Genomic DNA, 23,222 nt, shown 5'->3' on the forward strand with positions numbered 1-23,222 from the left:
ATGAACATTCCGTACAGTTCACCTGTTAGAACTAAAGATGTCAGTGATACATTCCAGAATGTAAATCAGTCCCAGCAATGCACTGTAGTGGATAGCGCTTTTGCCTTGTAGCGTGAATCCCAGCCAGGCACTTGTTTGTATCTTCACCTCGTGCCTGCGTGGGTTTCCTCCTGGCACTCCGGTTTCCTCCCACATCCCAAAAACATACAGATAAGTTATCTGGCTTCACCATAAATTGTCCCTAGACTACAATGGGCATATAACTAAGGTAGGGATTAGATTATGAGCCCCTCTGAGGGACAGGGCTATATATACTCCGGAAATCACTGTGGAAGATGTCAGCGCTATAAAAATGCTAAATAATAATTGCATAGGTGGCAGTAAATAGAGTTCAGATTTGATGCCAGTGATTAAATCTAAATACATTTTTTACAACAATTTATTGTTCAGTTAATGAAAAGTTAGGCTCCGTTCACACTGCACGCGTTTCCAGCCGCGTATTGGAAACGCGTGCAGGAGGCCGACACGCACGACATCAGACAGTGCATAGAGTGCACTGTCTGATGTTCACACTGCATGCGTTCCAGTGCGGTCCGGGAACGCATGCTGCACGCATTTTTTGCCAAAACGCGTGGCTGTCCCATTCACTTTTTTTAGTGATGGGATCAGCCACGCAACGCATACAAACGCGGATGGTGTGCGTTCGTACGCGTTGCGTTCCGCATGCGTGCCTGTCCACGTTTGTAATGTGAACGCGGCCTTAAAGTGGACCTGAACTCTTGCACAGGACAGAAGGAAAACATTCCCCCTCATCTATGACTAATCGCAAGTTGTCATTTGATGTCTTAGCTGTGTCACCTGACTGCCACTGCAGAGATCTCACTTGTAAACACAGGATGTTAATAATATGTTCGCTACCATGAAAGCAGGAAGTAGACACCGCAGATTTATTGCAGAATTTGTATCAAAGAAATGTTTTTCTGTAAAGGTTATTATGCTGTTGCTTATCTTTTAGAGCAGAGAGGAAGTTCTGAGTTCAGTTCCGCTTTAAAGTGACACTGAAGCAAAAAATAAAAAACTTCTGATATGGTAATTAACTTATTGTAATGAACTGGATGTGTAGCACAGATAATTAATAGAGCATTAGTAGCAAAGAGTTTCATATTTTTTTTTCAGTTATATAGCTTTTTTTTTAATAACATTGCATAATTCTCTAATATTTTCAGTTTACAAACTACACTCTGTATTTTAAACGATAAAACAGAGCAGAGCTAATGACCTTATAAACTTTCTTACAGAAACTAGAAACAGTGAGAGATAGGTTGAGATAATTGCTTCAGAAAACAGCACTGTAGCCAACCAAACTTGGTCAGAGAGCTCCTGTACTGGAAACAATTTGAGACTCATATCAGTGCCAGTAATGTTCTATTTCTTAGCTGTACTACACATACAATTCATTATTTCATAAGTTTATTTTCACTTCAGATTCCCTTTAATGCTTATGAGCTTCCAATATCTTAGAGGGTGAGTTATTTGAAGGAAGTTTACATTTGCCAAATTGACATGATGGCTGCATCATTGGCCGGCCTTATTGTCAATGCAGGAGGGAGTCTCTTCTATGTGCACAAAGGGACGGCTGACAATTGAGACCGCAGGACAGCGAGAGCAATTCATCCCGGGCAGCACCAGGGTAACGGGGGCAGACGTTGACATATAACCTGTCATCAGCCTAATTGTTGTTTGAATTACCTGTTATGATCCAGCGGTGAAAGTGCCAGCCGAGCAGAAAACTCAGCCCGGACGAGCATGATGTTCACTAGTGCGAACTCCCCTTCCAACAAGATGGATAAACACAATTACAGGGCAGACCTGCAGCGAGAAAATCCATTTAAACCTCGTAATGTTAAGCAGAGCCGTGTTTAATTCATTTGGACCAATTTGTGAATGATGTACGACTGCCAGCGCACATTAGTCTTCGGACGCGGGGCTGACAGATAGCCGGCTGCCACGCTCACCACTTTCAGCTCTTTTACTAATGACTCGACTGAGCCAGGCTGACAAAAAGATGTACTGACTCCTATTGTGGAGCCGGGACGTTGCAAATGAACCAATAAAAACCCACCAGGCAGAAAGGCATCGCCACATTTTCCGTAACGTGTATTGATGATGACGCTGAGGGGCGCACTGTCGTTCCGCTCACAGGGGGAGAGGCAGGGCTTAGCGTTTAGTGTAGTAGGCAGGCTGTGGGCACCTTAGTGCTGGAAAGTCTACAGAGAAAGGTTAATAAAGTCCTCACATAATAGCTTTTTGCTTTCCTAGTCATATTGGGGTATTTAATGAAACAAACAGCTGCCAGTAATAACAGGAATGGTGTAATGCCTAGGATCTGAACACATGGCACACGTACTCCTGGGATAAGTATCGGGGGTTGCTTGAACTTGACATAGTCAAATCTTTTGGGGATTAGAAAAGATGATGAATCATAGATAAATACACTGGAATAAGTGTTTTAGTTAAAGGGAACTTGCAGCAAGAGACATATGGGGGCTAACTTTTATTTTCTTTTAAACAATGCAAATGGTCTGGCTGTCCTGCTTATCCTCTACTTCTATTACTTTTAGCCATAGACCCTGGACAAGCATGCAGATCAGGTGCTCTGACTGAAGTCTGACTAGATTAGAAGCATGTGTGTTTCAAGTTTGTGATTCCGACACTATTGTAACCAAAGAGATCAGCAGGACAGCCAGGCAACTAGTATTGTTTAAACGGGAATAAATATGGCATCCCCCTTATGCCTCTCACTTTAGGCTCCCTTTAAGTAAAATAATAAAGTAAGGGCTGGTTCATAAGGTCGACTGCCGGGCGTACTGCGGCATCTCGGTCAAATGCTCTTCTGCAAGTGTGTAGAAAAGCATTTGGCGGCTTTAGGCAGCGATCAGCGTTTTTCACCACCGCAGGGGGACATGAAGACGTGGCAGAAAGACTTGTATAAGCCACACGTAGCGTCCAAGAGGCGATGAGACGACAGGATCAACCGTGGAGCTTTTTGAAAGCCTGCAAATGCTTCCAAAAAATCTGCTCCGATTCAATTGAATGGAATGACGGTAGATCACTTTAACCACTTTGTTCACAGGGCAGTAGATATACGTCCTCTGGGACTTCATCTAAGCCACAGGTCAGTAGAATCTACTGACTTGTACAGAAGCAGTGCTGTGCAGGATTGGGCTTGCTCATGTGCACATTTCTGGCACTTTTTGATGCAGCACTAATTGGTGAATGGGAATATATGTTTCCTGAGCTAATGAGATTGATTTTTACTATTAAAAATACTTTTATTTTCTCATTTCATAGTGAAAAATACACTCTGTAGCATTATTTCAGAATCAAATATCTTCACCATAAATTGTGACCGGAACATAATCTAAGTTTTGTGATAAGCAGTAAGAATAGCTAAACAAAAGTTGTGTTTTTATCTACAGTAGCACTTTTTATTTTTAAACTGGAATTGGTAAAACTGAGAAATGTTTTTACTATTTTTTTCTTTGTTTTGCTATTAAAATTCATAGAAAACAAAATTGTTCGAGGGAAAAAATGGCATACAATGAAAGCCTAGTTTGTCTTGAAAAAAACAATATATATTTCATTTCTGTGTCCTAAGTAGGGAATAAGCGGGAAAAAAGGTCTGGATGCGAAGTGGTTAAACAACGCTTCTGACTTGCCCTGTAAGCGTCTGTCTAAACCAGCTCTTATTTTTTAAAACCATGTGTATTCCAATATTGAGCACTCCTAAGAAATATATACATGTCAGGGGTAAATGAGATGATGTTATTCACAAATAGGAGTTACTTGGCAAATGTAACCTTTCATAAAGGGGTCCATGCGGTGATTATGCCCCGAATGGGCAGCTCTTCTCCTCCTCCGCTTCCTTGGTTTATAATCAATACGCAGGTTTGACGATTGCACCCGTATTTATTGTACTGTATGATATGTTGGAGCTTTATGAAAAAAAGATTATAATATGGATAAATCATATTAATAACTGAATATCTGCAAGCTATAGAGATGAACTGAAGGGTAGTAGAGTTTCCCTTTAATGTAAATTATGTCAGGGCTACAGGAAGTGAGGCAGAGATAGAGACAGCAGTAACATCCTTGTTGGAGTTTCTAGCCCTCCTTTCTTTTACGGAAACTTAAATAAAAAATATTTGGCTGAAATACGGGCTGAAAATAGCAACCCTGGCTCTGTATTTTATTCAGTATGGGATTCAGCTTTATTGTTTCACTATTCAGCTGGAGTCCTGCAGTGTTGTGATGCTTTTAATGCTGCGTTTAGCTTTCCATACTTGATACTTTGGATGTGATTAAAGCGCTGGACCCCCTGGTTTCATTTATTGTATTGATGTAATGCTGCTTGCTCACTTGTTATGCTGTGTTTACAGTAACCGGACTCTTGTTCAGTGAACTGTGTGTAATTCCCATCATCTGTTTTTATTCTGTGCTGATGATCATCATCTGGACGGCAGAATTGTACGCTGTGGGGAGGTTCAGCGCTTTGGGCACATTGGCTGCTTGATGAAGAGCAGTCATTTTTTTTGTACTTTGTACTGTTTGTACTACCTCTATTTAAAACTGGACTGTAGGCAGCTAACCCAACCCATACTACATGCAGATAAAGGGAGATTGCAATAAAATGTATGTATTTTATTTTTATAAGGATTTGCACATCTGCCCTACTCCCTTGTACAAGTTTAAGTATTGGTTCACATTAGCACAAGACGTTCCGTTTATCAGAACGAAACAGGACAGATGCAAACAGATCCTATGCAAAGCAATATGTTCCACTCACATTAGTGCATTTGGAACCAGCGGTGGGGAGTCGAGGAGTCTGAGCAATTTGGGGTACCTGCAGTCAGAGACGATGGTTTCAAAAAACTGAGGAGTCAGATGATTTTTGTACCAATTCCACAGCCCTGAGAAGAATTAGACTAAGGAGTCGGAGTCAAGGAGTCAGAGTTGGAGCAATTTTGGGTATCTAGTTGGATTCATAAACTGAGAAGTCGGAGTCCGATGAATTTTGTACTGATTCCACAGCCCTGTTTTAACAGATCCATTCTGGTGAGTAAGTTTGGGTCCTGTACACCAAAACTTAGATTATGTTCCTGTCACAATTTATGGTGAGGATATTTGATTCTGGAAAAAATGCTTCAGTGTGTATTTTTCACTATGAACTAAGAAAATAAAAGTATTTTTAATGGTGAAAATCAGTCTTATCGGCTCAGGGAACATATATTCCCTTTCACCAATTAGTGCTGCAGCAGATAGTGCTGGAGGTGTGCACAGGAGCAAGCCCGATCGTGCACAGCTGTGCTTCAGCTACAAGACAAATATCTACGTCCTCGTGGCTTAGATGAAGTCACAGAGGACGAAGCTATACTGTAGCTGTGGGTTAGAATTTCTCCATCAAGATGAAATTCCGGTAATAGAATTTCTCCTTTAAGAGGAAATTCTGGTATCAGAATTTGCTATAAATACAATTGCAGCACAAGACATTATGTAATTTGATGCTATTATAAAAATAACCTTCCTGTTTCAAGACGCATAGTCATAGTTTCTGTAACTTCCAGAAAAGAAAGTCAGGCTCCCCCTTGTGCTGTAGAGTCAGCTATAGTGAAGGCTAATCTGGAAGGAGTGCCCCACCCCGAACAACACCTCCGTCCTGGAATCCTCTTTTTATATGAGAAGTGAGGCAAATGTCCCCAGCCTGGTGCCAAACGAAAGCATTTGAAGTCATAGAAGTTTATTTTTTTTCCACATTTATCTTTTAGTCATCTGATGAAAGGCATAAAAGATAATACAGATCTACGGGGTGTACTCATACTGCCTATTGGGGATGAACAACCTTTTTTCAGATCACCATGCTTATAACATCAGAACATCAGAATCTTTTATTTCGCCAAGTACAACGGGGGGTTGTACCCGGAATTGTTTTTGGCTCATACAGGGTCGTTGATGGTACAAACACATACATGCGAACTACAACACATACAATCATATACAGTATAGTACAAAGTAAACGTATACCTATGTGCACATACGGCACATAACTATAGTGAAGGACGCGTGGGGAAGTCTGGAGTGCTATGTGAGGGGAGCAGCCTGCCGACTACCGACGGCGCTCGCATAGCTCTGCAGCAGTTCCAGATGCCCCGCAGTGTGTCCTGGAAAAGAGTGGATAGAGAAAGAGAGAGCAAGAAGGGATAGCTAAGAGAGAATGAGGAAAGAAAGAGAGAACCAAAGCAAGAGGTGAGAGACAGAGGCAGAGAGTCCCTTAGGGCTGCCGATCGAGATCACGCCTGGGTACAGTGCAACAAACAGTCCCAATCAGTCCGATGGTGGTTGCAGGCAGAGGGGACCCGGTGCTTCAGGGAGCAACAAAGAGCCCGAGGCCGATGGAGCTGGTGGCTGAACTGGTGGAGGAGGACTGGCAGCCGAGTGGCCTGGCCACTAGGAGCCCAGAAGTGGATGGCTAATCCCTCCAGGAGACAGAGATGGGGGCACAGCGAGGATATCAGGCTCACCTGGGTAGGGCAGCGGTGATGTGCCACCAGAGATTGATGAAATATCCCCTGCGGCCTGGACAGATGTGGAGGAGTCCTGCATGTGCCGAGTGGCTTCCTGGCAGCTGCGGTGGTGGATCGGGGGCAGGGCGAAGTAGAGCAGTGCTTGGGCCTATGGTCCCTCCACGTGGGTGGCAGGGGCCGCTCAGCTGCTGGTGCAATCACGCCTTGCAAGTCAGGCATGTGCACGATCCCCAGTGCCTTCCTTCCCCACCACTGACCGCCTCATCTCAAAAACAGTCCATCAGAGGTGCACCAATCCCCTCTGGGCCGCGGCGGTGGAGCAGTCCGCATGTCCCTGCGATGGTCCCTGGCAGCGGCAGTGTAGCGTCCTCTCGTTAAGGAGCTCCAAGTCCTCAGATGGCGGCAGGGCAACCGTATGTCTCCGGCGGCGTCTGGTTGCTCCGGAGCCGTAGTGTGGGTCAGACAGCCTACGAGTCCCTCGATCACGGCAGAGCATCCGCATGTCTCTGGCTGGCTGGCTTGCTGCCCCTGCAGCAGATTTGTGGCTGCACCTCTGTGGGTCTCCGTTCCTCCCAGACAGAGCGGCAGCGTGAGGAGCAGCCAGCTGATGGGAGAGCACAAGGGCCTGAACAGCTGATCGCATGATCAGCTGGAGGCTCGCAGCTCAGACCCAGGAGCTCTGTGCCTGGATCAGTACGTCTCCGATTGTCTCCCACGGCATCCCCGCATCCTCCCCTTTAGATTAGGGGGGGATTAGGGAGTGAAAATCTTAGTAAAGAGAAGAAGAGGCCGGAGCCCTGTGGCCGTGGCTGCCTATGCAGCATCATCTTGGTGGATGAGTAGAAGTAGTGATCATCTAAAAAGATCACTATATTTTTCAGCTTGATGTCCACCTTACCATCATTTAACAGCATTTTTCTGCTGATCACCATATTCACAAAGCGATGAGCCGACCTGACCTTCAATTTACAAAAGGAACCATGGAGACCTCCGTAGGTGTGACTGCCACAGGGAACAGTTTGCTCGAAGCACCTCATGCACCACCTTTGCCATAGATAACCACTTTTATTCATAAGGACTTGTAAACATTTTCGTTTTGTAAATAGACTCCTATATGGTTTGTGTAAACATTGTGATAGATCCCGTTGTCTGATCCCGGACGCTACTATCGTCAGCTGTGTTCACAGTCCCGTGTCCCCCTAGGGACACTATGATGGAACAGCAGGAAGCGTTGTGTAAGTTGTGTGATGCCGCATGCGTGCTGCAACGCCACTGCGTAAATTTTTTAAACACCCTTCGTCGCCATAGACTTACATGACCGCGCAGCAACGTAGATTTGTCCTTGCATAGGGGATGCAGCGAAAACAGCACTTCTGTCGTATTGCGCCGCACTGCGTCGGTATGAGCGGCCCTATAGACTTTCATTGGGTTGCGGTAAAATTCTAGTGTGAAAGGGCCCTTATTGTACTTTTATCTTTAATTTTGCACGGATGACTGCTTGTCCTCTCCCCTCCTGTCACCATACAACAGGACTGGCATACTCAGCAGCAATTGTCTAGAGGGATTTTTATTAGCTCGTCACCCGACATAATCACTAATGATCCCTTTAGGCAACAGTTATTAAGTATGCATGCAAAGCTTTAGCCACAGCTGTGAAGGTTATACCGCAAGTACAAAATGCACTAAATCACATGGGGGGGGGGGGGGCAATTCACTTTAATAAATCTGCACCCCCTGTTGGCATATCTGTGCAGGCTGGTGAATAGAAAGCCTTACTACTGAATGCTGGGATTCTGAGCTTTGGTGTCAGCAGCACTTTCTGCACAGGCCACAGCATTGCCCTTGTGTTGCTGGCATGAGTCATAAGTGAGATAACTGCAATTCAAACCACCATGGTTAATGTGAGTGAGCTGCAAGATAAAGTCCTGGGCTGGGTGCAGAAAGCCACATGCCTGCTGCACCGCCACATCACAAGCTTCCTCTTATCGCCTGCAGCTGCGTGTGGCTTTTTAGGCCACCATTGCCTTTTCATCTTGCCATTTTACTTCCCCTAGCCTTTCACTAATGGGTCTCTTTAAACAACACCCCACTCCAAGCACTTGTGTGTTCCTTTGCTGTGCTCAGAGGCTGGGATTGTTTTTATTTATGTACAGGCTCCGTGATAAGCCCATATCAAATAAACCAAAGTAAAATTTCACCCTAGATAAAAATATCATGAGCCAATATTACACTTTAAAAAAAGGAAAAAAGCATGACATAAATGTGCTGTGCAGGGAAAGCAACCTAGTAAATCTCCTCTTCCTGCACAAGTCATGTGGCTGCACAAAGCAGTAACCTTTGTTCCTTGTTTTCCACATCTGCACTAACCATTAATGGCATAATCTGGCGAGCTATTGATTGCGTCCTGATGGAAATCGAAGGACGTAGCAATCAGTGGTAATGCGAAAATGTCGATATTCTTTTCGCATTCGTTTTCGTGAAAATAATGTAAAATTAAAAAACTCCATCGATATTCGGGTGGCTGGTCCAAACCGAGGTACATAGTTCATGACCACCAGGTGACCGCCGATCACTCCTTGGCTTTCATAACTGCATTGCGATCCATATTAAAAGTTTGCTGAAATAATATTTTACAGTGAACTTGTCCTATTACTGGAATGTTCACGGGATGTAGGCCTGTACTATTATAGACATCGCACGTGCATGTCTGCTGTGGAAAAACGCTGAATTTATGGCCCATCTGTAATGTATCTATATAGAAGACAGATGTATTCACAGTGCAACACTGGAACACAAATGCAGAATCTTTTAATAGAGGGAGAAAAAATTAAATACTTTGAATTCTTTCTAGAAAGCGTTGTCCCTCCTCATACGTATGGTATAGAGAGAGAGTAACGTACGTAATATCTATTTACGTGCATTGTGATGCCGTGCGTCTCTCAGCTGGAAAGAAAGAGAATTTGTAAATGAAGAATGCTGATTCTTCCCTCTCCCTCTCCGCATCCAATACTGATGGCTAATTAAGAGCAGATTATATTGTAGATTGATTTTTCCCAAGGAATGGCAGGGTGTGCTGTGGCACTGAGCGGCACTGAGCGTCTGCATACTGCCAATATGTCTGCAAGAGAGGCTGCCCTGTCTGGAGCTGATGGGATTAAAGCAGAATCCCGGACTGTGATTAATACCCAACTCCATCCCTGCCCTTTAAACCCATCTACGCTGATTATCCCCCCCACCCACCTTACACTAAGAAGAGCCCCAAAAACTCACCTGTTATGGTACTCAGGGGTGTAACTGTAACTTATGAGGCCCCCCTCCAGTGTTCTCACCTTTACCCTTGCCTACCCCTGGTGCCCCTCACGGCCTGGAGGGTCCATCTCACAAGGGTCATAAAACAAGTGTGGCCATCAGGATCTTCACACCTATAACAAGTGTAACCACACCTAATCTGAAGGATGGACCCCTTTATCAAATGGAGTGAAGTAGTAGTTGGGACCCCCTTACAGCTCTGGGCCCCCCTGCGGTCACAGGGGCTGCTCCCCTGTAGTTACACCCCTAATGGTACCCATACATTACTAGATTCTCAGTTGAGTGCTTAAATAGGAACTGTCGCGAAAATCTTAAAATTTAAAACCCATACAAATAAGAAGTACATTTCTCCCAGAGTAAAATGATCCATAAATTACTTTTCCCCTATGATGCTGTCACTTACAATAAGAAGTAGAAATCTGTCATTACCGACAGATTTTGGACTAGCCCATCTTCTCATAGGGGGGTTCTCAGGGTTTTCTTTATTTTTAAAAGTACTTAGTGAATGGCAGTTGCTCCGTCCAACTGCCATAATAGTGTACAGCGAGCAGGGAGGCTGGCAGCATCTTTGTAATCTTTTTCAGGGAATGTCTTTATAAAGAATAAGGGCCGTGCTGAGAATCCCCTACCTATGGAGAGATGGACTAGCCCAAAACCTGTTGGTAATATCAGATTTCTACTACCTACTGTAAGTGACAGCAACATAGGAGAAAAGTAATTTATGGCTCATTTTACTCTGGAAGAAACATACTTCTTATTTGTATGTGTTAAACATTTTAAGATTTTTGCAACAGTTCCTCTTTAAGCAAACGACTTTATTGGGTGATCAAGTACAGTGTGGTTGACCAAAAGTCAATTGACTAGTGGCTGATGCACTACAAGTGGGATCCTGGCAATACTCCTTCTCTAATTGATCTGAACAATGTTGTGCCTTCATGCTCTGAAACCTAAACCAATTCTGATTCTGTGTTGATCGAAATCATGTGAACAGTAGGCGATTCCTTTACGATATTTTCCAATCTGCCCGATCGATGAAATTGGTCGATTCGACCAGACATCGGCCAATTTCCATTGATTAAGCGGAATGGAACATAATTGATTCTCCACCAATCCAATAAAATGATCAAATGGAATGGTTGATCGTATAGGAAAATCGAGTAATGTATGGGCTCGTTTCTGCTCACACAGATCCTTGAAGTTCCAGTGATGAGATCGCAGTGGGGCTTCCACACAAATTTAGGTTTCCAGTTATTATTATTGTGTAATTATATAGCACCAATATCTCCCTAAGCTCTCCGCTGAGTACATAGTCATGTCCCTCAGAGGATCTGATTTAATGCCTACCATAGTCATAGTAAAATGTTCTTAATGGTTTTAAAATCGCCTGCGTGTGAAAAAAAGGCCGAAAACGCCTCCAGTGTGAACGAGCCCTTAAGCATGCTTACCTCTATGTATGCACCAGGCTGCTCACAATGGGCCATAACATCATCCCAATATTTTGATGTAATTATTGGGTAGGGACATACGGCGGCGTGTGGGGGAAGAAACTGTGCAGGAAGCAGCAGACAAAGATCATGTGACCCGAACCCAAAGTGCTTCAACAAGTGATTCAAGGGAATCTACTTATCTGTATCTGTGCTTGGATAGCTGCCCAGAGTTCTGCTTTAGCTGTGTGTTTATTTCCGTCTTGTAATTCCCTTTTTATATAATACCTCACTCTGTTTGCATATATTATTAAAACACTTATCTGGTTTGGGTACTGGCAGCTCCTCATCTATTGTCAGTCCAATTTGCTCTGAGTGCTGTGACACTAGTGTGTGAATACATACAGTTTTTCAGAAACTGGTTTGTGTCTCCCCTCCTTCCACAATGGAGATATTTCCTTGCAGTAGTTGGTTTCTCTTCCCCTCACACAGTGGTGATATATCCCTGCAGTAGTTTGTATCTCCTCCCCTTCCACAGTGGTGATCTATCTCTGCAGTAGTTTGTGTCTTCTCCCCTCCTGCAGTGGTGATATATCCCTGCAGTAGTTTGTGTCTCCTCCTCCCCTACAGTGGTGATATATCCCTGCAATAGTTTGTGTCTCCTCCTCCCCTGCAGTGGTGATATATCTCTGCAGTAGTTTGTGTCTCCTCCCCTCCTACAGTAGTGATATATGTCTGCAGTAGTTTGTGTCTCCTCCCCTCCCACAGTGGTGATATATCTCTGCAGTAGTTTGTGTCTCCTCCCCTCCTACAGTGTTGATATATCTCTGCAGTATTTTGTGTCTCCTCCCCTCCTACAGTGGTGATATATGTCTGCAGTAGTTTTTGTCTCCTCCCCTCCCACAGTGTTGATATATCTCTGCAGTAGTTTGTGTCTCCTCCTGTCCCACAGTGGTGATATATCCCTGCAGTAGTTTGTGTCTCCTCCTCCCCTACAGTGGTGATATATCTCTGCAGTAGTTTGTGTCTCCTCCCCTCCTACAGTGGTGATATATCTCTGCAGTAGTTTGTGTCTCCTCCCCTCCTACAGTGGAGATATTTCCCTGCAGTAGTTTGTGTCTCCTGCCCTCCCACAGTGGTGAAATATCTCTGCAGTGGTTTGTGTCTCCTTCCCTCTCACAGTGGTGATGCATCCCTGCAGTAGTTAGTGTCTCCTCCCCTCCCCTCCCACATTGGAGATATGCCCCTGCAGTAGTTTGTGTCTCCTGCCCTCCCACAGTGGTGATATATCGCTGCAGTAGTTTGGACAACCATTACTGTATTAGTAATATTTGAACTATTTACAAAAGAAGAGTATTTTGCTGGTAATTGAATGTGCATGGGTATAGTTTGTGTTTCCCATTGCTAGCCCGGTATATCATTGTATTTTCCTCCTGTGTTGTGGCCAGGCTAGACCCATTGTTCTAAGAGGTCATTAGGACAATAATTTTACATTGTGACAACTGTCACCCTAGTTAAAGTGCAGAGCTAGACATACAGCTTGTAGACCATTATATTATACTAGTAGACCTAAGCCCGTTTAAAAATGGGCTCTAGGTCTGTGTTGCTCATGAGGCAGCAAGAGCATTCTGGGTATCGTAGTCCAGAGACCCCTTGTTATTATTATTATTATCATTTGTTTAGCATATGTATAATATAAGTATCCTTATCCATTATCATAGAATGAAATACTAATTCATATTCTGGCACATCTCTTTAGAAGGGCTGAATGTACCATTGATTTATGAAAGAAGGGACATTTTCCCACGTGAAACACGTGTAAACTCAAGCTGTACTGGCAGAGTCTAGCATATGCTTTTTATATATATATATATATATATATATATATATATATATATATATATATATATATATATATATATATATATATATATATATATATATATATATATATATATATATTATATATATATATATATATATATATATATATATATATATATATATATATATATATATATATATATATATATATATAATTTATATATATATATATATATATATATATATACCCCATCTAGTGACTTTAGTGAATGCAGCTTACAGACAGGCCTGTCTAAAGAAGATTTCCTGCAGCCTGGAAACCCATTGAGAACTCCTGGTGAATTTACATCTGACAGTATCCAGGCCCATCTTGCTAATCTTACATTATCCTCATGCGAGGTTTTATCAATCACAGGCTGCATGCTCATTGTTATGTTTGTTTATTGCGCTGCTTTATTAGTAGTGGGTTTAGCCAGCGCCGGAGCCCGTTTCCATGTCCCTGTGATAGCAGCGGCCCTGGGTTTGCAGGGAAAAGAAGGGCCATGTGTTCCTAATTTTGAATATTACACTCTTTCTGGAACTGCCCCAGTATAATTCCAACACCAGCTAATCAAGTTTGAACTCATGTTTCACGTACACTGCTTCTCTGTAACAACCAAAATCAGTTTCTGCTGGGCCCGTTCCAGGGACAAAAGGGCCTGTCTTTCCTCAGAACAGTATGAAGACACCATAATTCCTCAAATTGGATTTCTGTTCTTATCCCTCCCCCTCGCCCCCATTGCACGCTCTCTCTCTGCAGAACAGGGCTCAGATTGTCCTTACAGCCATGTTATCCGCCATCACATCCTTCTACGTCTCCCGTTATTCATCGCTTCAAGCTATCCATATTTGGAAGGATAGTTTTTTTTTGTGGGGCCTGAAGCCCCCTGGGCCCCTTTTCTCCTTGAATTGGATTTTCTGTACAGTCATATGGAGAGGGAAGGAAGAAGAGAAGCTGTTTTCCATGGAGGTATACAATAACTGGAAAAATAAGAACCACCACCACCACCATCACCACCACCACCATAGGGTGACAATCAACTAGTGTCTGTGAAATCAGATATTACATACATGCAATACTAAAGACAGTGTCTGGAGTAGTCCAAAGGCCCTTTCAAAGAAAAGTCCAAAAATATGGAGAACAGAGCTTCTTTAGGTCAAGTACAGATAGTCCTTGACTTACAAACACCCGACTTACAACGACAGACTACCTGTAATTTGTGTCTTTGAAAATGGACTCTGTAACTTGGAGCACCCAAGCGCCTGTTGGTTCCTACAGGTGATCGCAGTTTTTAAAGACACTGATTACTTAAACTGAATAAACGGGAAAAGAGCTGCAAAACAGGTTGTATTTTTAAGTGTCCCATAAAATATATATTTTAAAAGCTTCATAGTTTGGGTAACTTTCTCTTGTGTGTCCTCTTCCTCCTCCCTTTTGTGCAGCGTGTTATACAGGAAAAGGTTGCATGACAATATCATTTAAAATAACCATTATTGCAGGTCTGCATTGAGCGTTGCTCCCGGCACAAACGTGACCTTACAGTTACCATAGATCAGAGTCCGACTATGGACTATTATATTCCTCTCCCTCCACATGTGAGAGCTGACTGGCCTCAGTACTGGTGCAGTGGCAAGCTGATGATATCAAAGGGGGCTGGTAAGGAACATGGCCAGCATAGGAGGACATGGTAACAACAGGTGGTGTCTTGGCTAGGGCTAGGCGAAGGCATGATGGGAGGGATACATGTGGCGGGACTTCAGAAGTGGAAGGTCCGGCCAAACATCAGGCAGACTCCTTGTCACCTTCACTTCATTTTTGGTTCAAAACAGTGAAACATAACCAAAATGTTGAGTGGTAAGCATTGGTGGGTGAGGTTCAGTGGGAGAGGTGGAGCAAAATGATGGGCCCTGCTTGTGTGGAAGAGTTCTTCCTTAGGACCACTGGTCTGGAGGTCCTGAAAGGAAATTCGTGATCCTTCACGTCTGAGCAGCTAGAAGGAGTTTGCAGCCTTCCTGGGTCCTAGTGGACCACTATGAGGGTGGATGAAAGGTTAGTGATGTTACTAGGTGGTTGCAGCACTGGGATTTTTTTTTAAAATAAATCCAGGTCAAGGTTTCAGGACACTTTATGTGATTTCTATTCATCTCCAGCATGTGGACCCTTTAATAAATCTGCCCTTTGTCTGTCTCCCTCTCTCTTTCTCTCCCTCTCCTCTCTTTAGGTTTCAGTTGTTTAATCCTGCAGGGCTTACGTAGAATCCAAAAGGGCAAAAGGAAAGTAAACTTAATCTAAAGAAAGAAAACAAACTTGCTTTGATTACTTTGGCATGCAGAGTTTAATAAGGCAGAGTTAATAATGGTACATTACCTCCATGGCAGGAAAAGCTCTCTCCTAGAAACACTGGGACAGACAGAAGCACAAAACATCAGCCACAGTGATGGGCTACAACATGATTTCTATAGCCTCTCTCCTGTGGGATTCGGTTACGTTACAATAAAATGTATGTCTGTTTTCATGGAAAGTAGCATAACATATCATGGCTACGCTAGTCAATGGCCTCAATTCACTAAGCTCCTGTCTTTAATAACTCTTCTAGAGTTGTTACCATGGTGATAAGGCATGTAGTATTCAGGAAACATTTTACCTCAGGCAAGCCTAAAGTTAACTCTTCTGTCTTTAAATTAACTCTCCAATCCTTAAATAACTCCAGAGTTAAAGACAGGCTGTTAATTAACTGCGTGTGAAAATAACTACAAAGGAGGTAAATTAACTACGAGGAGAGGTAACTTATAACTTAAGGAATGAAGAGGTAAGATAACTCTCTCACGTGTGGAGGTAAGTTTTCTCTTGCCTTATTATCTCTAGCATGATCTTAGTGAATTGAGGCCATTGTATTAGAAATACCATTTCCGTTTCAGTTTTCTCAGTTAGGTTATTTATAACATTTCTAGGTAGCAGAGATTGAATTTATTTGCAACTGGGATGGCTGTGTGTTGTTTAGTGTACCGGTACATAAAGCCACCAAATTCCCATCTTCCTATATGTATAACAGCCCTGAGAATAAACAGCCCTGCAAAAACAGCAGTCTGTCTCCAGTCTGATAGATAAACTGGCAAGAAGCTACATTCACAGACACTCACGGGGAGACTAAATTGTGGTAAAACATAAATAGCTTGGGAAAGTAGCGTTTAAATGTGGAGTTGTCTTTGTGAAGGGAGCCCACCCATTGCTTAGAAGAGATACTCAGTTCAGGCACAATTAAAACATTTTCTGAGCCTAAGAAGGCTGTCTATAAATCTTATCAGATGCCATAAAGCAGTAGGGTCAGCCATACTATGCCAGGGAAAAACACATATATAGATAACTACTTGTTCTACTTACATAGCTGATGTCCACGTTTTGATTTCAGTGAATTTTATATAGTAAATAAATGATTCTTTTTCTGGTATTTGCCATTTTGGTGGTTCCCTATGACTGAAGCCAATCCTGATGTAATCTCCTCCCTTACTCTTTTTTTCCCCCCTAGAATCTGCTCTAGCTTGCTTGCTTTGTAAACATGAGCCCATCAAGATCAGATTTCAGCTTCATGTCACACTGAACTGCCCTCAGCCAATCAGTGAGGAGCAGGAATGTGGGAGGGGTGGTGACAAGCTTCCTTCTCATTGGCAATGTACCAAATAGAGCCAGACTGACAGATGAGACTGATTACAGCAGAAACATTTATGATTAGAGTGGAGTGCTTGCAATGCAGGGTAAGGTTTCAGACTGCATATTAAACATAGAGCAGTGAGTAGGTAAATGGAATTTGATTTTGTGGCTGACAGTCCCTCTTTAAGGCTTTACATTGGAATGTAAGAACTTCCATTTAAAAAGTTATGCTGTACATCAGCTCTTCTTAGGTCATAGATTTTATTTGTTATTTGAAAAACCTCCAGAAAGTGTTGTGAAAGTGATTCTCACACAGTGCACTGCACCTTCATGAGGTGGTTCACCAGCAGGTTAGGGGGAGGAGTCATGCGATGTCATCCACTGAGCTCTATCTGAGACCTGGGCCATGTGCAATTCCCTTTTCTCTTAGGTTATACATAGAGTCCCCAATATCTGGCACTGGCAGGGATTGCCTGATGCCAGATACATGTGCTTCCCGGTTGCAACTGGCTGAAAAAGCACAACCCCCCCCCAAATACTTGCCAAACCTCCAGCGACGTATTTTAGCCTTTATGCAGCTCCTAGCAGGCTTCTAACAGCATTCCAGTGTCCTCTGTGGCAGCAAAATGCAGCAGGTATTGAAAAATTTTATACAGACAAAAATACAATATACAAAAAGCACAGTCGTGGAAAAGGGGCGATTAACATGTTAACCACTGGAAGGTTCAGGGACTAGCTAAAAAAAATAAAAATCCATTTCCACTTACCTGGGGCTTCCTCCAGCCCGTGGCAGGCAGGAGGTGCCCTCGGCGCCGCTCCGCAGGCTCCCGGTGGTCTGAGCCTGCGCAGTACAACCCGGAGGACGTCCGATGACGTCAGCGCGCCGGCGTGGAACGCACCATGGAGCGCAGAAGAGGCCCGGCCTGGCCAGGTCGGGTCGGCCACCGGAGACCACCGGGAGCCTGCAGAGCGGCGCCGAGGGCACCTCCTGCCTGCCACGGGCTGGAGGAAGCCCCAGGTAAGTGGAAATGGATTTTTATTTTTTTTAGCTAGTCCCTGAACCTTCCCTTTAAGGACCGAGCTGTGTTTTAGAGATCTGTGCTGCGTGGGCTCTGCAGCCCGCAGCACAGATCGGGAATACAGCAGGGCGATCAGACTTCCCCCCTTTTTTCCCCACTAGGGGGATGACCTGCTGGGGGGGTCTGATCGCCGCCGCTCTGTGTGGCCGAGCGGGGGGGCTCCTCAAAGCCCCCCTCCGCAGCGTTTTCCGCCCTCCCTACCTCTTCCGCCCTCTCGCTCTGGCTGTGAAGTGCGCAGGATGTATATCCGTCCTGCGCATTGTAGGATAGGCTTCAGCCTATCAAATGACGGCGATCCCCGGCCAATCAGAAGCCGGGGATCGCCGATCTGCCCTACGCAGCAGCGCCGTATGATGTAAACAGCGGAGATTTCTTTCCCGCGTGTTTACATTTTGCCGGCGAGCCGCGATCGGCGGCTCTCCGGCTGTTCACGGAGACACCCTCCGCGAACTGACGTGGAAAGGCCGCTCGATCGAGCGGCCGTTTCCATGGTAACCCACTTAAGACCTGCTGACGCCTATGGGCGTTAGCTGGTCGTTAAGTTTTAAAGTGGACATGAACTCTTGCACAGGACAGAACGAAAACATAGAGAAATGCACCCTGTATGTATTTAGAGAGTTTAGCCTGTGTAATTACCCCTCATCTGTGTCTAAGCACAAGTGTAATTTGATCTCTCAACTGTGTCAGCTGGCTGCCACAACAGAGCAGCTAATTTGTAAACTCAGGATGTTAACGCTATGTCTGCTTCCATGAAAGTTGGAAGTAGACACGCTGCCAATTTATTGCAGGAATAGTCTCAGATGTAACAAAGAAATGTTTTTATTTCCAGGTTATAATGCTGTTGCTTATCTTTTAGAACAGAGAGGAAGTTCTGAGTTCAGGTCCGCTTTAATCAGGGTGCCCTTAGGAGCAGGCGATCCCCAAAAAACCGCAATGGGAAACGAAACCGGTGGAGAAAGTCCCTTACTCACTAGCATTGAGGTTGTCTTCATTACCACAGCCCAAAGGCTTCACATTGTGACCCCAGTCTGTCCATTTTGAGTGCGTAAATATAAACAGGCGACGCTTTAATCTCTCTAATTAAATACAGAGATTTCCTTCTCTCCTATTGTATCTTGGTATCGCTGTATGTGCTCACTGACCCTTTTATGTTTACTTAGCACAGTGATCTGCAAATTTGGCCCTCCAGCTGTTATGGAACTACAAGTCCCACAATGCATTGCAGGAGTCTGACAGCCACAGTCATGATTCATAAAGGCAAATGCATTGTGGGACTTCTAGTTCTCTAACAGCTGGAGAGCCAAGTTTGCAGATCACTGACTTAGCTCAAGATATGCTGCAGAACTGTGCTTTGATCCACACTGTCCCTGTTTGTCTATGTGACTTGTCTGTAACCTATTTATCCAGAGGGTACCACAGAATATGCTGGCTCTTTATAAATCAATAGTAATAATACTTATTCACTTTGGACGGTTGTGGAGCGCAGACATTCGCTTATTTTTGCTTCTCTCTCTCGATCTACAACTGTTTCCACCTAGGAGCCCACTGATTGCTGCCTTACACTGATTGCTCTAATGCACAACATCATCTCTGAATGGTGCAGCTAGCCGGCTTTGAATTCTTGCGGACCTGATGTGAAGATTCTCTCTGCAGCCAGGCAATCTGGTTATATTTATTTCTCCTTCATCAGAAGGATTTACTGGTGTGTTCTACTGACAGTTCATCAACAGAGTCTATTTATAAAACAATGATGGAGTTGGGCAGATTCTCCAGCATAGGGATGCTGGCGTTTGCTGTTATTTATCAAAAATGTTTAACGAATCCAAGAAAAGGGGTAGTTCATGCATTCAGTATAATAACTAGCGTGTGAGGTGTAAAGATGTCAATGAAAGAATGGAAATTCCAGCTTGCACGCAAGTTTAATGCAGATTACTTGCAGTTCAGGACTAGGCCAATCTAATTGGTAGGAAGTGTATTTCATTGTCTTAATAGCCTAATTTGATTGGCTGAAACATGCTTGAAGCCAGCCGGTACACATGTCACCTAGTATAAACCCGAGATTGTGAACGCCACAGCAAGACCAATCTCTTTTCAGGGTCCCTCTGCACATACAATAAGTATATGCACAGGGGTTAAAGATTTGGGGGCAAACTCACCTACCAGAGACCCTAAAACTCATGGGGTGAAGCTAACATTGTAGGGGAACATGAGAGGAATACTCCTGTGTTCCGCAATGGGCACACTGGGAATGGTGTAGGAAGGGTTTAATTCTTTATTGCACTGTGAACAGTAAGAACTATAGATGAAGTGCTGGCCACAAAGAGTTAATCTCTTTCAGCACAGAGAGATTATGGGTGGAGCCAGGTGAGGAGAAGCGGCTAGAGGACCAAGATAGAAGCCACCAGCCAGGTATTTTAAATATATTTATTGCAAAAAACGCAGACGTGCAATGCACAAACGTTTGTGTATTGCTAATTGATGCAGACTTACTATCATCAATTAAAGAAAGGGAAGCTGTACTAAGGTTTTAAGAATGATTTTAAACTTTCATTCAAAAAAACGAAGAATTTTGACTGGAGTTTGGTTTTCAGACATTGAAATAAGAGATCAGTTTGCTTTGTAAGCTTTCAAAAACATAATTGAATAAAATGATCAAAAGTATTTTTCCTTTAAGGGTTTAAAAGCGTCTTTCTAAGAAAATGTTTTTCTTGTTTGTGTAACACCCTCACTTGCCCCAGGGGCACCGAGTCAGCAGCTCGAGTACATTGTGGTGGCTTTCTAATGTCTCTCAGTATTTAGCTGTCATTTCTTATGGTTTGTTCTCTTTTATCTTGTCATCTAGTTTAAATACTCAAAAAAAATGTGCCGTATACAGTATGCCTATATAAACTGAGCAGCAATAAGTCAAAGGTGTCTATCCTCATCTTATGCCTCTGTATTAGAGCAAAGTCACTACATCACTTTTGGGTTCATTTACTAAGATTGAAAACCTGTGGAGAAGATAAGCGATCCTGTAAACCTGGACTGGATGTAATAACAATTTTCTGCTATTGGGAGGTAAAGGTTTGCAACCTTCACCTGGGTCATATCAGAGATTGCAGCATGCTGGGGGATGCTTTGTGTTCCAATTCCCCTTTGTGTTCCAATTCATACGCTGAGCTGGATAGAGCAACTAGTATATAGCTATGCACACACCCTAGATCAGTGATGGCTAACCTTGGCACTCCAGCTGTGACAAAACTACAAATCCCATCATGTCTCTTTCTCCCCGAGTTTTCCGCTGTCAGAGTATTGCAATGCCTCATGGGACTTGTAGTTCCACCACAGCTGGAGTACCAAGGTTAGCCATCACTGCCCTAGATTGAAGACACTTGAAAGAAACAATGAGCGACAGATCAGTGTTCAAGGGCAGCTATCAACAGGGTTTGTGGAGTTGGTACAAAAATCGTCCAACTCCGACTCTGTTTGAATCCTCTATCTCCAGATACCTAAAAATAACTCCCGATTCCTAAGTCTGATAATTACCAGGGTCGGAGAAGGTACAAATCATCCATCTCCTCAGTTGATGAATCCTCCAACTCCAGGTACCAAAAAATTACTCCGACTCCTAAGTCTGATACTTACCAGGGTCGGAGAAGGTACAAATCATCCATCGCCTCAGTTTATGAATCCTCCAACTCCAGGTACCTAAAAATGACTCCGACTCCTAAGTCTGATAATTACCAGGGTTGGAGAAGGTACAAATCATCCATCTCCTCAGTTTATGAATCCTCCAACTCCAGGTACCTAAAAATTATTACGACTGTCACTCCACAGCCCTGGATATCAAATGAGTGATGTGCACCAAGCCTAGAAGACTGTAACTGACAGTTCAAGATATGATTGTGAAACGATGGTGGATATACTACTTTCTTCTTTACACACAGCCCTGCTTCAGACACATATATATACATTTAACAAGCTCTGCACAGACTGCTTATTACCCACGACTATCTCCCAAAGAGATCCATCGGGTAGATTGCTTGAAATGCCTGAGAACTCTCAGCAATCGTTTAAGTTGACTGTTGTTTTCAATTCTTATTTTGAATGATAGTTGGGCAAATCCTCGTTCCTCGTTTGTTTCCAGCAACTTCAATCCAACGTGTGTATGTAGCTTTAGTGTAGAGACAGCTCACTGCGGCTGCGTTGTGTTAGGGGAGGAGATGATGATCAGCAAATGGGGTTTTTAACATGCACATTTTCACTGGGTTATTTACCTGTATAGTCATTTATGTGTAGCAGGAGTCCTGGAGAAGCATGTGATCAGTTAGGTCAGGTGATAGATTTGTAAGGTTCTGATTTGCTGTGGCCACTTCATGATTTAGGCCACACAACCATCAGAACTCAGTGTTCTCCCCAGGATCTTTTAGCCGGGTGCTCCACCCGGCTAGATTTGGTGACCACCCGGCTGTCATCGGCTCACCTCCTCACCTCTTCCTATGCTGTAAGCACAGTTGCCCTGCATTTTCAACTCGCCCCACCCGGCTACTTTTTCATGCCACCCGGCTACTATTTCATGCCACCCGGCTGGAAAAAAATTCTGGGGAGAACACTGAGAACTGTTCAAATCCTACATCTGGTCTTACTGATCACATGCTTCCCCATGACTTCTGCTGCACACGAGCAGCTCCGCCTTTCATTCACTAATCTAATAACTTGCTTTTTAAGTACCTTATCAAAAGCCACATCACCAGCAGTTTCCTGCACCACAGAACCCCGAAACAGCAGTGTGGTTTACGTAGACATCTCTGTCTGTGCCTGCTGTGTCAGGTCTCATGGCATTTCTAACACAGGATTTGTAACTATAGTGGACACACAACAGATTACATTTGGGTATTTTGCTTACTGAGCTTTCAGGTGGTAAATTTAAATTTAATGCTAGAACTTCAATTTACCTTTTATCTATATTTATTTGTAGAAAGAAAACAAATACAACAGAGTATTGTTCCATAAACAGTTATTTTTGAAAATAAAAATACCAGAAATGTATTTTTGTTTTCTTTAGTGCTTTTGTGACTTGTATTGTTCTTTGGAGTTTGTATCTGGGGCAGTGCCTGCGGTAAAGCCCGTCTTGCTTGGCGTTGTAGAGAGTATTGGTCCAGGCGAGTCGTTCTCCATTTTTACTTTCTTCTGAGTGCGGTGAGAGAAGTCACATGACATCAGGCTCATTTCTTTATTTTCTTTTGTTTGTTTCGTTTATGTTTCCGTTGTTAACTTTTATGTTTGCCTTTACTTTGAACTTGAGTATGGTACCAAGGACGATCCATCCAGCCCCCAC

General features: G+C 43.6%; 1 protein-coding gene across 41 annotated transcripts in view; it reads left to right on the plus strand.

The window, feature by feature from the left end:
- Positions 1–23,222, plus strand: part of TCF7L2 (transcription factor 7 like 2) — a 774,578-nt gene that overhangs the window by 124,643 nt on the left and 626,713 nt on the right. The gene's annotated exons all lie outside the window — the stretch shown is intronic.

The sequence above is a fragment of the Hyperolius riggenbachi genome, chromosome 10 (genome assembly GCF_040937935.1).
Source record: "Hyperolius riggenbachi isolate aHypRig1 chromosome 10, aHypRig1.pri, whole genome shotgun sequence".
NCBI lineage: Eukaryota > Metazoa > Chordata > Amphibia > Anura > Hyperoliidae > Hyperolius > Hyperolius riggenbachi.